At 42.4% G+C, this 13,551-nt stretch overlaps 2 pseudogenes; both read left to right on the top strand.

Annotated features, from left to right (window-relative positions):
* Positions 9,381-10,515, top strand: Gm5379 (predicted gene 5379; annotated as a pseudogene).
* Positions 12,218-13,474, top strand: Gm14864 (predicted gene 14864; annotated as a pseudogene).

The raw sequence follows: 13,551 nt of genomic DNA, 5'->3' as shown, positions 1-13,551 counted from the left end.
TTCCATGTTTGTATTTTGCAAGGAGTATGTCTGTATGGCTCGTATTGTAATGTGGTACTTCTGAAGCTTGGAATCCTGGCCAGAGTAGGCTGGGATTTTTTTTTTTTTGTGAGTGTTCTTCTGTACATTATAAATTTAGCAGCATCCTTGAGCTCTTTTCACTAGGTATCAGTGAATATGTCGCAAGCCAATTTTGATAAGAAGGCCCACAAGGACGGGGCAGCAGATGAATACATTCTGATTGGGAATACATCTATTCATTTACTGATACTGATAGCAAATATTCAATGAAAGGTCTTGATGAATAATTTCTGTGCTCACTGTTCTATATTTCAGGAAAATGTGTTATTGTAATGAGCACACTAAAAGGACAAATTTGTGTCTGAAGAGATGTCTTAAGCTGCAAAGACCACATGCTCCTTGTGAGGAACCCACATGACTGTTCACAATCACAGCTTTGGTTTTGGGGCATTAAGACTTTCTTCTAGCACAAACTATTTCACAAAATAGAAGTAGAAGGTACTCTACCCAACTCATTTTATGAAGCCACTATTACTCTGATACCTAAACCACAGAAAGACCCAACAAAGATAGAGAACTTCAGACCAATTTCTCTTATGAATATCGATGCAAAAATCCTCAATAAAATTCTCGCTAACCGAATCCAAGAACACATTAAAGCAATCATCCATCCTGACCAAGTAGGTTTTATTCCAGGAATGCAGGGATGGTTTAATATACGAAAATCCATCAATGTAATCCATTATATAAACAAACTCAAAGACAAAAACAACATGATCATCTCGTTAGATGCAGAAAAAGCATTTGACAAGATTCAACACCCATTCATGATAAAAGTTTTGGAAAGATCAGGAATTCAAGGCCCATACCTAACCATGATAAAAGCAATCTACAGCAAACCAGTAGCCAACATCAAAGTAAATGGAGAGAAGCTGGAAGCAATCCCACTAAAATCAGGGTCTAGACAAGGCTGCCCACTTTCTCCCTACCTTTTCAACATAGTACTTGAAGTATTAGCCAGAGCAATTCGACAACAAAAGGAGATCAAGGGGATACAAATTGGAAAAGAGGAACTCAAAATATCACTTTTTGCAGATGATATGATAGTATATATAAGTGACCCTAAAAATCCTACCAGAGAACTCCTAAACCTGATAAACAGCTTCGGTGAAGTAGCTGGATATAAAATAAACTCAAACAAGTCAATGGCCTTTCTCTATACAAAGAATAAACAGGCTGAGAAAGAAATTAGGGAAACAACACCCTTCTCAATAGGCACAAATAATATAAAATATCTTGGCGTGACTCTAACTAAGGAGGTGAAACATCTGTATGATAAAAACTTCAAATCTTTGAAGAAAGAAATTAAAGAAGATCTCAGAAGATGGAAAGATCTCCCATGCTCATGGATTGGCAGGATCAACATTGTCAAAATGGCTATCTTGCCAAAAGCAATCTACAGATTCAATGCAATCCCCATCAAAATTCCAACTCAATTCTTCAACGAATTAGAAGGAGCAATTTGCAAATTCATCTGGAATAACAAAAAACCTAGGATAGCAAAAAGTCTTCTCAAGGATAAAAGAACCTCTGGTGGAATCACCATGCCTGACCTAAAGCTTTACTACAGAGCAATTGTGATAAAAACTGCATGGTACTGGTTTAGAGACAGACAAGTAGACCAATGGAATAGAATTGAAGACCCAGAAATGAACCCACACACCTATGGTCACTTGATCTTCGACAAGGGAGCTAAAACCATCCAGTGGAAGAAAGACAGCATTTTCAACAATTGGTGCTGGCACAACTGGTTGTTATCATGTAGAAGAATGCGAATCGATCCATACTTATCTCCTTGTACTAAGGTCAAATCTAAGTGGATCAAGGAACTTCACATAAAACCAGAGACGCTGAAACTTATAGAGGAGAAAGTGGGGAAAAGCCTTGAAGATTTGGGCACAGGGGAAAAATTCCTGAACAGAACAGCAATGGCTTGTACTGTAAGATCAAGAATTGACAAATGGGACCTAATGAAACTCCAAAGTTTCTGCAAGGCAAAAGACACCGTCAATAAGACAAAAAGACCACCAACAGATTAGGAAAGGATCTTTACCTATCCTAAATCAGATAGGGGACTAATATCCAACATATATAAAGAACTCAAGAAGGTGGACTTCAGAAAATCAAATAACCCCATTAAAAATGGGGCTCAGAACTGAACAAAGAATTCTCACCTGAGGAATACCGAATGGCAGAGAAGCACCTGAAAAAATGTTCAACATCCTTAATCATCAGGGAAATGCAAATCAAAACAACCCTGAGATTCCACCTCACACCAGTCAGAATGTCTAAGATCAAAAATTCAGGTGACAGCAGATGCTGGCGAGGATGTGGAGAAAGAGGAACACTCCTCCATTGTTGGTGGGATTGCAGGCTTGTACAACCACTCTGGAAATCCATCTGGCGGTTCCTCAGAAAATTGGACATAGTACTACCGGAGGATCCAGCAATACCTCTCCTGGGCATATATCCAGAAGATGCCCCAACTGGTAAGAAGGACACATGCTCCACTATGTTCATAGCAGCCTTATTTATAATAGCCAGAAGCTGGAAAGAACCCAGATGCCCCTCAACAGAGGAATGGATACAGAAAATGTGGTACATCTACACAATGGAGTACTACTCAGCTATTAAAAAGAATGAATTTATGAAATTCCTAGCCAAATGGATGGACCTGGAGGGCATCATCCTGAGTCAGGTAACACATTCACAAAGGAACTCACACAATATGTACTCACTGATAAGTGGATATTAGCCCCAAACCTAGGATACCCAAGATATAAGATACAATTTGCTAAACACATGAAACTCAAGAAGAATGAAGACTGAAGTGTGGACACTATGCCCCTCCTTAGAATTGGGAACAAAACACCCATGGAAGGAGTTACAGAGACAAAGTTTGGAGCTGAGATGAAAGGATGGACCATGTAGAGACTGCCATATCCAGGGATCCACCCCATAATCAGCATTCAAACGCTGACACCATTGCATACACAGGCAAGATTTTATCGAAAGGACCCAGATGTAGCTGTCTCTTGTGAGACTATGCCGGGGCCTAGCAAACACAGAAGTGGATGCTCATAGTCAGCTAATGGATGGATCATAGAGCTCCCAATGGAGGAGCTAGAGAAAGAACCCAAGGAACTAAAGGGATCTGCAACCCTATAGGTGGAACAACATTATGAACTAACCAGTACCCCGCAGCTCTTGACTCTAGCTGCATATGTATCAAAAGATGGCCTAGTCGGCCATCACTGGAAAGAGAGGCCCATTGGACACGCAAACTTTATATGCCCCAATACAGGGGAACGCCAGGGCCAAAAAGGGGGAGTGGGTAGGTAGCGGAGCGGGGGTGGGTGGGTATGGGGGACTTTTGGTATAGCATTGGAAATGTAAATGAGCTAAATACCTAATAAAAAATGGAAAAAAAGACTTTCTTCTAGAGTCCATCAGTTCCTGCACATATGTAGTATAGACACACACTCATACTGTGGTGGTTTGTATATGCACGGTCCAAAGAGTGGCAATGTTAGAAGGTGTGGCCTTGTTGGCGTAGGTGTGTCATTGTGGTGGCGTAGGTGTGTCATTGTGGTTATGAGCTTTTTAAAAAAATATTTATTGCCGGGCATGGTGGCACACGCCTTTAATCCCAGCAATCGGGAGGCAGAGTCAGGCCGATTACTGAGTTTGAGGCCAGCCTGGTCTATAAAGTGAGTTCCAGGACAGCCAGGGGTACACAGAGAAACCTTGTCTCGAAAAACAAACAAACAAAAAAGTTTTATTTATTTCATCTATATCAGTACACTGTTGCTCTCTTCAGACACCAGAAGAGGGCATCAGATCTCATTACAGATGGTTGTGAGCCACCATGTGGTTTCTTGAAATTTAACTCACAACCTCTGGGAGAACAAGCAGCCAGTCCTCTGAACTGTGCTGATCCTCCTCTCCAGCATGGGTGTGGGCTTTAATACCCACTATACTAGACCTAGCTGCCTGGATATCAGTCTTCCACTAGAAGCCTTCAGATGAAGACATAGAACTCTCAGGTCCTCCTGTATTATGTCTATCTGGCTGATGCCATGCTCCCACCTTGATGATAATGGACTGAACCTTTGAACCTGTAAGCAGGACCAATTTAATGTTGTCCTTTATAAGCCTTGCCTTGGTCATGGTGTCTCTTAACAGCAGTAAAACCCTAACTAAGACAGAAGTTGCTTAAATAAAAATCTTTTAAAAAAAAGTTGGAGAGATGGCTCAGAGATTAAGAGTACCATCTCCTTTTTCAGAGGTGCTGAGTTCAAATCCCAACAACCACATTTTGGCTTACAACCATCTGTAATGGTGTCTGATACCCTCTTCTTGGGTCTGAAGGTAGCTACAACATACTAATCATATATATATATATATATATATATATATATATATATATATATATATATATATATATAAAATAAATAAATAAATAAAAATATTTTTAAAAAAAGAAGCCAGAATTTGCTACCAGGAGTGGGGAACTGAAGTGATATGCCTGACCATGCTTTTGTTTGGAAGAATGTTGATTTTGGGACTTTGGATTTGGAAAGAAGTGGAATACTTTAAAGGGGCTTAATGGGAATATGGAAGACTTTGTTACTGAGAGTTATTCGAATTGTTTGGACCTGAACCAAGAGGTTTCAGTGGAGATTAACTTCAGGATGTGGCCTAGAAATTATTATTGTGGTATTTTGGTGAAGAATGTAGCTATTTTTTTGTCCTCGTATGAAAAGTCTGCCTGAGGCTAAAGTGAAGAGACTCAGATTAATTGCACTGAAAAAGGAAGTCTCAGAAACACACATCATAGACTTTGCTCTCTGGCTAAACTCATGAAGAGCATTTTAAATAAGCATAGCAAGTTTAGAAAGTAAATATATATATATATATGGTTTGAGTATTAAAGGGGCTCCAGGAGGTTAAATGGAGCTGAATACCTTGTTCTAGGAGATAGGAGACTAAGGGAGTAGAGCTGGGGGCAAGATTATACCCAGCTAAATTTAAATCCAGGCATGGTGGTACACACATTAAATCCCAGGAGACAGGAATGCAGTTCTCTGAGTTCAAGGTCAATCTATAGAGCAAGATTCAGGACAGCCAATCTTAGGCAGTGAAGCAGGTAGAAAACAGAGAGCTAGTGATAATGTAATAGAACAAGGGGGCCATGTTTAACTCCTGTAAGCAGCAGAAATTGGCAGCTTTGGCCTTGTGGGTCTGGCTTTAGATTAAAAAATAGTAGGGGTTACTGGGATAACTGATGCTCGTTCGATGGAGCTAAGAAATTAGGGGTGATTAAGAAGAGACCAGCATTACTGAGGTGAAATCTTTTGGGAAGTGTTTTCTGATCGCACCAAGAATCTGTGTTCCAGAGATAGCCAAGGTTGTACCTTCTGCTGCAGCTGTACTTGGTGATAATGAGTAAGAGTCACCCAGGTGATACTGGTTTGAATGCATGAAGGGGTCATGAAGAAATGTTGAGGCTTGTCACTGTGAGAGGCCAAGGAAGGCCATTGGTGAAGGTGCAGCCTCAGCTCTAGTTGATGGCCCAGGACTGAAGGGGATAAAGGATTTGAGGCTTGACACCATGAAGAGAGCCTATGAGAGGCTATTGGTGAAGCCTAGTTGCAGACGACTACCACAGCGTATTGCAGATGCCAGTACCATGCGATGATCACCAAGAACAGCAGTGGCCAGAGGAGTGGATCAACCTGAGCTTAGAGTGCTACAGAGGGCAGAGCTGGAAAAGTGATGCCAACCTTTTGTAGGAGTGCAGAGGATCCAGTGTGGATCTCAGACATTGTAACAAGAAGATATAACATTGAAGTTACCTTGGAGACCCCAAGATGTTGAAGATGCCAGAGCTGAGGGATACCTGTAGAAGATAGCTGCTAGCAGGGAGTGGAAATAGCCTAGGAGAAAGAAGTTTGTTGCAGTCAGCAAAGATGAAAAGGAGTGGGGATCTTAAGACTGCTTTGACTTCAGGCATGGAGAAGTTTGGATTTTGCACAGCTGGATTCTTGTCTAGCCTTGGGGATTACAGTTAATTGATAGGATGACTCTCAGAAGAGACTTTGACGTTTGGACTTTTAACATTGTTGAGACTGCTATAGACTATGTGGACTTTTGAAGTTGTACTAAATCTAGTTTGCATTATGCTTTGCTTTGGTATGGCCCCCATAGGCCTATATGTTTGAACAAGCCTATGGGGACCAGGGAGTAGAATGTAGTGGTTTGTGCATGCTTGGCCTAGGAAGTGGAACTATTAGGAGTGTGGCCTTGTTGAAGTAGGTGCGTCACTGTGGGTGTGGGCTTTCAGACCCTCATCCTAGCTACCTGGATGTGAGTCTTCCACTAGCAGCCTTCAGATGAAGATGTAGAACTATCATCTCTGCCTGCATCATGCCATCCTGGATGCTGCCATGTTCCCTCCTTGATGATAATGAACTGAACCTCTGAACCTCTGAGCCAGCCCCAATTAAATGTTGTCCTTTATAAAGCTTGCCTTGGTCATGGTGTCTGTTCACAGCAGTGAAACCCTAAGACATATACCTATACATTAAATAAGTGAATAATTTTTTTAAAAAAAATAGAAATTTGTGTATAAAGGGGAAGTCCATTGCTGAAATATAAAATGATGTCCAGGCAATTTGTCAATATAAGTATTTATGCTTATCCCCACAGGTCACAGTTTGTCTTTTGGCATTTTGGGAGGAACGTTCCTTTTTTTTTTTTTTTTTTTCTTTTCTTAAGTGGTCAAATTATCAGGAATAGGGACTGTTGAAGGCCCACTCCTGACTGGGACAGTATTTTGCCCCTCTTACTGGTTGAGAAACATCATAGATGAGGAAGAAGAAAAGATATAAGAGGTGGAGGAAAAGGGGCAGTCACATGACAAAAGGCTCTAAGGCTGGACAGTCAAGACTCTTGAGAAGTCTAAGAAGTTGTGATTTTCTGAATGTGATTAAACCTTTGCTACCTTGGTATGAAGGAGTTAAACATTTATAAGGCCTCAGAGAGTGAACTTTGAGGATATGTAGACGGTTAACATTTGCTAGGGGGAGGGCCTCAAGAGACCTCACTGGACACTAAGGATCTGTAGAGACCCTAATTAAACTTATGCATTGACCAACTAAAAAAGAATATGAAAATTGAAAGCACAACGTTTTGGAAGTATAGGATGAACAGCAGGAGTGAGAATGAGATGGGGAATCCCAGATCTGCACTTCACTCCTGGGCCAGAGCTCAGCCTGCCTCCCAGGAGGCCTGCTGCCACTCAGGATAACCAGGTGAGATATCCACACCCCAACACCCTCGCTGCTGGGACCCTAACAAATCCAGGAGCTAATAGGCCTGCCCTATCCCCTCTGCCCCACATCTCCAAATCACACTTCTTCCTGTAATCCTGGATCTGTACTCTACTCCCCAGGTCACAGCTCAGCCTGATTGCCTGGAGGCCTGCTGCCCAACCAGGACACCCAGGACAACCAGGACAACCAGAACAACAAGGATAACCAGCTTTGCCTGCTCTTCTGAAAGCCTGCTGTCGCCCAAGACAACCATAGACCTTCTGCCATTAGAGACACCAGCTCTACCTGATGTCCAGAGGCCTGATACCACCAGAGACTATCAGGGCAGTCAAAGCCAGAGACAACGATCACAAGATTACAATCACCAAAACCCAGGGCAATGTGGCACTATCAAAATCTAGCTCTCCTACTATAACAAGCCTTGGATATCCTAACACACATAAAGAGCAGGACAATGACTTTAAATCCCATCTTATGAAGATGATTGATTAATTGATAAAGGCCTTTAAAGAGGAATTAATTCCCTTAAAACAAATACAGCAAAATACAATCAAACATGTGAAGGAAATGAAAAAAACTGTTTGACACTTGAAAATGGAAATAGAATCAATACATGAAACACAAAGGGAGATAATCCTGGAGGTGGAAAACCTAGCAAATCGAACAGGAAATAAAGACATAAGCATCACCAACAGAATTCAAGAGATAGAAGACAAAATCTCAGGCACAGAAGTTACCATAGAAGAAATTGATGCCTCAGTCAAGGAAAATGCTAAATTTAAAAAGTGTTTAACACAAAACACCCAGGAAATTTGGGACACTATGGAAGAAAAAAACAATCCTAAGAATAATTTTAATAGCAGAGTTAGATCCCCAGATTTAATGGCCTAGAAAATATCTTCAACAAAATCATAGAAGAAAATTTCCCTAAATTTTCTAATCTAAGAGATGGTTATAAATGTACAGGAAATTTAGAGAATACAAAAGATTGGGCCAGAAAAGAAAATCCTCCTGCCACATGATAGATAAAACACTAAAAGTACAGAACAACAACAACAAAAGAATATTAAAAGCTGCAAGGGGAAAAGGCCAAGTAACATGTAAAGACAGACCTATCAGAATTACACCAGATTTCTCAACACAGACTGTAAAAGCCAGAAGATCTTGGACAAATGTCTTGCAAACCCCAAGAGACCACAGATGTCAGCCAAGACTAATATAACAGCAAATCTCGTGAGGAACATAGATGGGGAAACCAAGGTAGTCCAAGACAAACCCAAATTTAAACAGTATCTTGGCACTAATCCAGCCCTACAGAGGATACTAAAAGGAAAACTCCCATACAAGGAAGGTAATTATACCCCCCCAAAAAAAAAATCCCACAAGAAATTAACAATTTCCCAGAGAAACCAAAAGAAGAGAAGCACACAAACTCTCTCTCTCTCTCTCTCTCTCTCTCTCTCTCTCTCTCTCTCTCTCTCCCTCTCCCTCTCTCTCTGTCTCTCCTCTCTCCCCCCCCTCTCTCTCCAAACATCAAAACAGAGAAACAAGCAATCATTGGTCATTAATATCTCTCAACATCAATATGAAATAATCAAACCCACAACTGAAATCAGTCAATCAGAAAAAAAGAAAATAATAGAAAGAATCAACAAAACTAAGAGCTGCTTCTTTGAGAAACTCAATAAGATAGACAAACCCTTAGCAGAACGAACCAAGAGACTGCGAGTGAGTATTCAAATAAACAGAATCACAAATGAAAACAGAGACATAAAAGACACTGAGGAATTTCATAGAATTATTAGGTCTTACTTCAAAATACTTTACTCCACAAAGATGGAGAATCTAAATAAAATGGATGGATTTTCTAAACAGAAACCACTTACCAAAACTAAATCAAGATCAGGCATGCCACCCGAATAGTTCTATAACCCCTAAGGGAATGAAGTAGTCATTAAAACTCTCCAAACCTCTCCTCACTGCAACCCCTCCATAGCTGCCACTGCTCCCAAGGTCACCTCCTCCGAGAACCAGGCTATACAGCCCACATACACTGATCTTGGCAAGTCCTCCAGAGATGTCTTCACCAAGGGCTACAGTTTTGGCTTAACAAAACTTGATTTAAAAACAAAGTCTGAGAATGGATTGGAATATACCAGCTCAGGCTCTGCCAACATGGAGCCACCAGAGTTAACGGCAGCCTGGAAACCAAGGTCAAATGGACCAAGTATGGCTAGCATGTACAGAGGGACCAAGCATGGGCTAGCATTAATGGAGAATTGGAACACAGACAGCACCCTGGGAACTTAGATCACTGTGGAAGACCAGCTTGCTCATGGACTGAAGCTGACCTTCACTTCATCTTTCTCACCTAACACTGGGGGTGGGGGGGTGCTAAAACCAAGAAAAATGCTCAAATCAAGAGGGACCACATCAACCTGGGCTGTGGCATGGACTTTGACATTCCTGGGCCCTCAATCCGGGGCGCTGTGTTACTTGCCTATGAGGGTTGGCTGGCTGGCTGGCTGGCTCCCAGATGAGTTTTGAGACCTCGAAATCCCGATGGCCCAGAGCAACTCCACATTTGGCTACAAGACAGATGAATTCCTGCTTCATAATAATCAGAACGACAGATCGGAGTTTGGTGACTCCATTTGCCAGAAGTTGGAGACTGCTGTAAATCTCCCCTGGGCTGCAGCAAACAATAACACTTGCTTTGAAATAGCAGCCCGGTATCAGGTCGACCCTGATGCTGGCCTTTCAGCCAAAGTGAACAACTCCAGCCTGATTGTCTTAGTGTTCTCTCAGACCCTAAAACCAGGTATCAAACTGACACTTTCAGCCCTGCTGGATGGCAAGAACGTCACAAGGTTGGTTTAGGACTGGAATTTCAAGCATAAATAAATATTGTACAATTGTTAACTATTTTGTAGCATAGCTACCTTCGGAGTTTAGTGTACCTTTTAATGTTGTATGTTGGGGATATGAGAGTTGATAAATACTGTGCTAGACCTCAGACTAAGGATGACTCGGCTTTAAGGTGTTTACCATTTCAGAGGTACAGCAGAAACCCCATTCCAGAAAGGGTCCTTTTTAGGTATAGGCAGGTTGGGGAGGAGCAGTACTGAAATACAAAATGTGTAAGCCAGGGAGACTGGCAAGTTTAGTGTTATTGTTAAAACTTGTGCTTTAAGCTGTCATTGTTGGAGAAATCTATGTCCTGGAAACACCTGAGATACAGAGAAGTAAGAGTATGGTACCCTGTGGCAAGACCCCACCCAGCTAAGCTTCTGTAGTGTGAAAGAAAAATGCCTAAGGACATTAGTGATGCTATAAAGCAACAACAGATGAAGCTATTAAATTGGCTCACGGGAGCCAAGGTTATGCCAGGCTGACAGCTGAACTTGGCACTATTGTCATCGTGGCTATAAAGTCACAGTCTGCAAAGTCACACACAGTCACAGAAAGTCACCTACAGCTGTAAGAGTAAAGGGGTCGTGAAATGTTCCTTCACAGTTTCAGAGAGCCACTGTGGCTGGGCAGTGTGTGACAGAGAAGTTCCTGTTTGAAGGGCCTGTGGGACAAGAGGCCCTAAGAAGCCATTCCATGTAGCTCTGAAAATGAAGCCTCAGTTGGCTTGGAGACCCCAAGGTGTTGGAGATGCCAGTACTGTGCACTGAATACAGAGGATGGGACCAGCCCAAGAGTTAGAAAGTGTGCTAAAGGCAGAAACGCTCGAATGGTAGAGCCATGTAAGGCCTTTGATATGGAACATGGAGGTACAGCGTTTGGCATTTGCCTTGCTGGATTTCAGCATTGCTTTGGTCAACTTTTCCTATGTTCACATTCATCCCCTTTGAAAGACTAGTGTATGTTCTGTGCCATTATATGTCAGAAATATGCCATTTCCTTTTTAATTTTTCAAGGAGTGACAATAAATAGGCTGCCTAGAGTCTCCGTAGAGTCCTGAGGTCTTTTATAATTTATTTTTTACTTGTTCAGTTTACATCCCTCTCACTGTCCCACTCCCTTCACTGCCTACCATAATACTTCTGCCATCCCTTCCATTCTTTTCTACGTGGATGAGGCCTCTCTGGCTATTCTCCTACCCTGTCACTTTAAGTCTTTGAGAGACTTGTCGCTTCCTAAGCAATGTTGTAATTATGGAAAAAAGTATAGGGACTTCTAAATTTAGACTACATGCATTTTGAAATACAGTATATATGGTCACAAGACAATTGGTACCAGGCAGTGGAGTGTGGTGGTTTCAATGGGATGCCCCAACATATTATCAGGCATTTAAATACTTTGTCCCACGTGGTGGCACTCTTCTAGGAGGCTTGGGAGTTAGAAGACATAGGAAACTGGAGGAACTCTTTTAGAGTTAGGAGACCCACCATTTCAAGTTTGTGCTCTTTTATCTATTTGTAGTTTAAGATATGAGCCCCCAGTTTCAGATTCCACTGTCATCTCTTACTCTACCTTAATGGACTTTAAAGTGCTGTACACATGATCCCAAACTTTCTCCTGGAAGTTGCCTTTGACATGGTATTGTATAAAAGAAATTGAAAATTACATAATACACCGGTGTCTTCTCCAGTGTGTGCACTTTAAAATAGAAAAAGGTAGCACAACGCGGAGGGGGTGGTGGGGTTGTTCCTGGAGGGTTGGCTAGTGTGTGATCCTGTAGGAGGAGGGCTGCCACCAACAGGGACGTGCACGATTCCACCACCCCACCCCACTCCACCCCAAACTTAAAAAATAAAAAAACAAAAAAATCCAAAACACTGCCACCCCCTGTGCCCCAGTGTCCATCCTGTCCCTGGCTTGTGCACTGCTGAGCGAGGGAGACCACAGCCACAGCAACTGTCTGTAGTGGTGCCAAGCTGCAGATCTGGCTTGCCCCTGATCAGCCTGAGTCTGATCTGAACATTTTGGATTTTAAGGCATGAAGAACATAGCCTGAATTGTTCATGGAGTTTTTCATCATTATGTCTGAAACCATAAAATATAATGAAGATGATCATAAAATGCTGTTTCTGAAAACACTGAACAAACAGCGCCTGTAGGGAGAATTCTGCAACATTGCCATCCTGGTTGAAGGTGTAAAGTTCCACGCCCACCTTTGTGTCCTCGCCACCTGCAGCACCTACCTTAAGAAGCTTTTCAAGAAGCTGGACGTGGACAGCTCGTCTGTCATAGAGATAGATTTCCTCCGCTCCCACATATGTGAAGAGGTGCTGAACTGCATGTACACCACAAAGATTTTCGTGAAAAAGGAGGACATCAACTTGATGATGTAGTCTGGGCAGATTTTCAGTATCCGGTTTTTGGATAAATTGTGTTCTCAGAAGCGTGATGTGTCTAGTCCAGATGAAAGTAACGGCCAGTTGAAGAGTAAGTATCGCCTCAAATTAAACTGCTCCATTGGAGACACTGCTGATGCTCTCAGGACGATGATGTGGAAGAAATCGGGGACCAAGATGACAGCCCTTCTGATGACACGGTAGAAGGCACTCTCCAGAGACAAGAGGACGGTAAGTCTCCCACAACCACTCTCAGGGTTCAGGAAGCAATTTTGAAAGAGCTGGGGAGTGAGGAAGTTCAGAAAGTGAACTGCTACAGCCAGGAAGTGGAGTCCACGGAGACTCCCGAGTCCAAAGCTCTGAGCTCTCAGACCCCTCAGGCCTTAACCTTTAATGACGGGATGAGCGAAGTAAAAGATGAACAGACTCCAGGCTGGACCACGGCGGCCAGCTACATGAAGTTCGAGTACTTGCTCTATGGTCACCATCGAGAGCAGATCGCCTGCCAAGCGTGTGGGAAACGTTCTCTGATGAAGGCCAGCTGAAGAAGCATGAGAAGCCCCACACCGCTGACAGGCCGTTTGTCTGTGAGATGTGCACAAAAGGTTTCACCACCCAGGCCCACCTGAAAGAACACCTAAAAACCCATACAGGGTACAAACCCTACAGCTGTGAGGTGTGTGGAAAATCGTTCATCTGCGCCCCAGACCTAAAGAAGCACGAGAGCATTCACAGCAACTAAAGACCATTCACATGCCTTAAAGCAATATTACAGACTGTCAGACCAAATGTTTACGTTTTCCAAATATGTCTTATCACTTGTTGCA

The sequence above is a fragment of the Mus musculus genome, chromosome X (assembly GCF_000001635.26).
Source record: "Mus musculus strain C57BL/6J chromosome X, GRCm38.p6 C57BL/6J".
NCBI lineage: Eukaryota > Metazoa > Chordata > Mammalia > Rodentia > Muridae > Mus > Mus musculus.
Note: the sequence above shows the minus strand (reverse complement) of the source record. Positions and strands in the feature narration are given on the sequence as shown.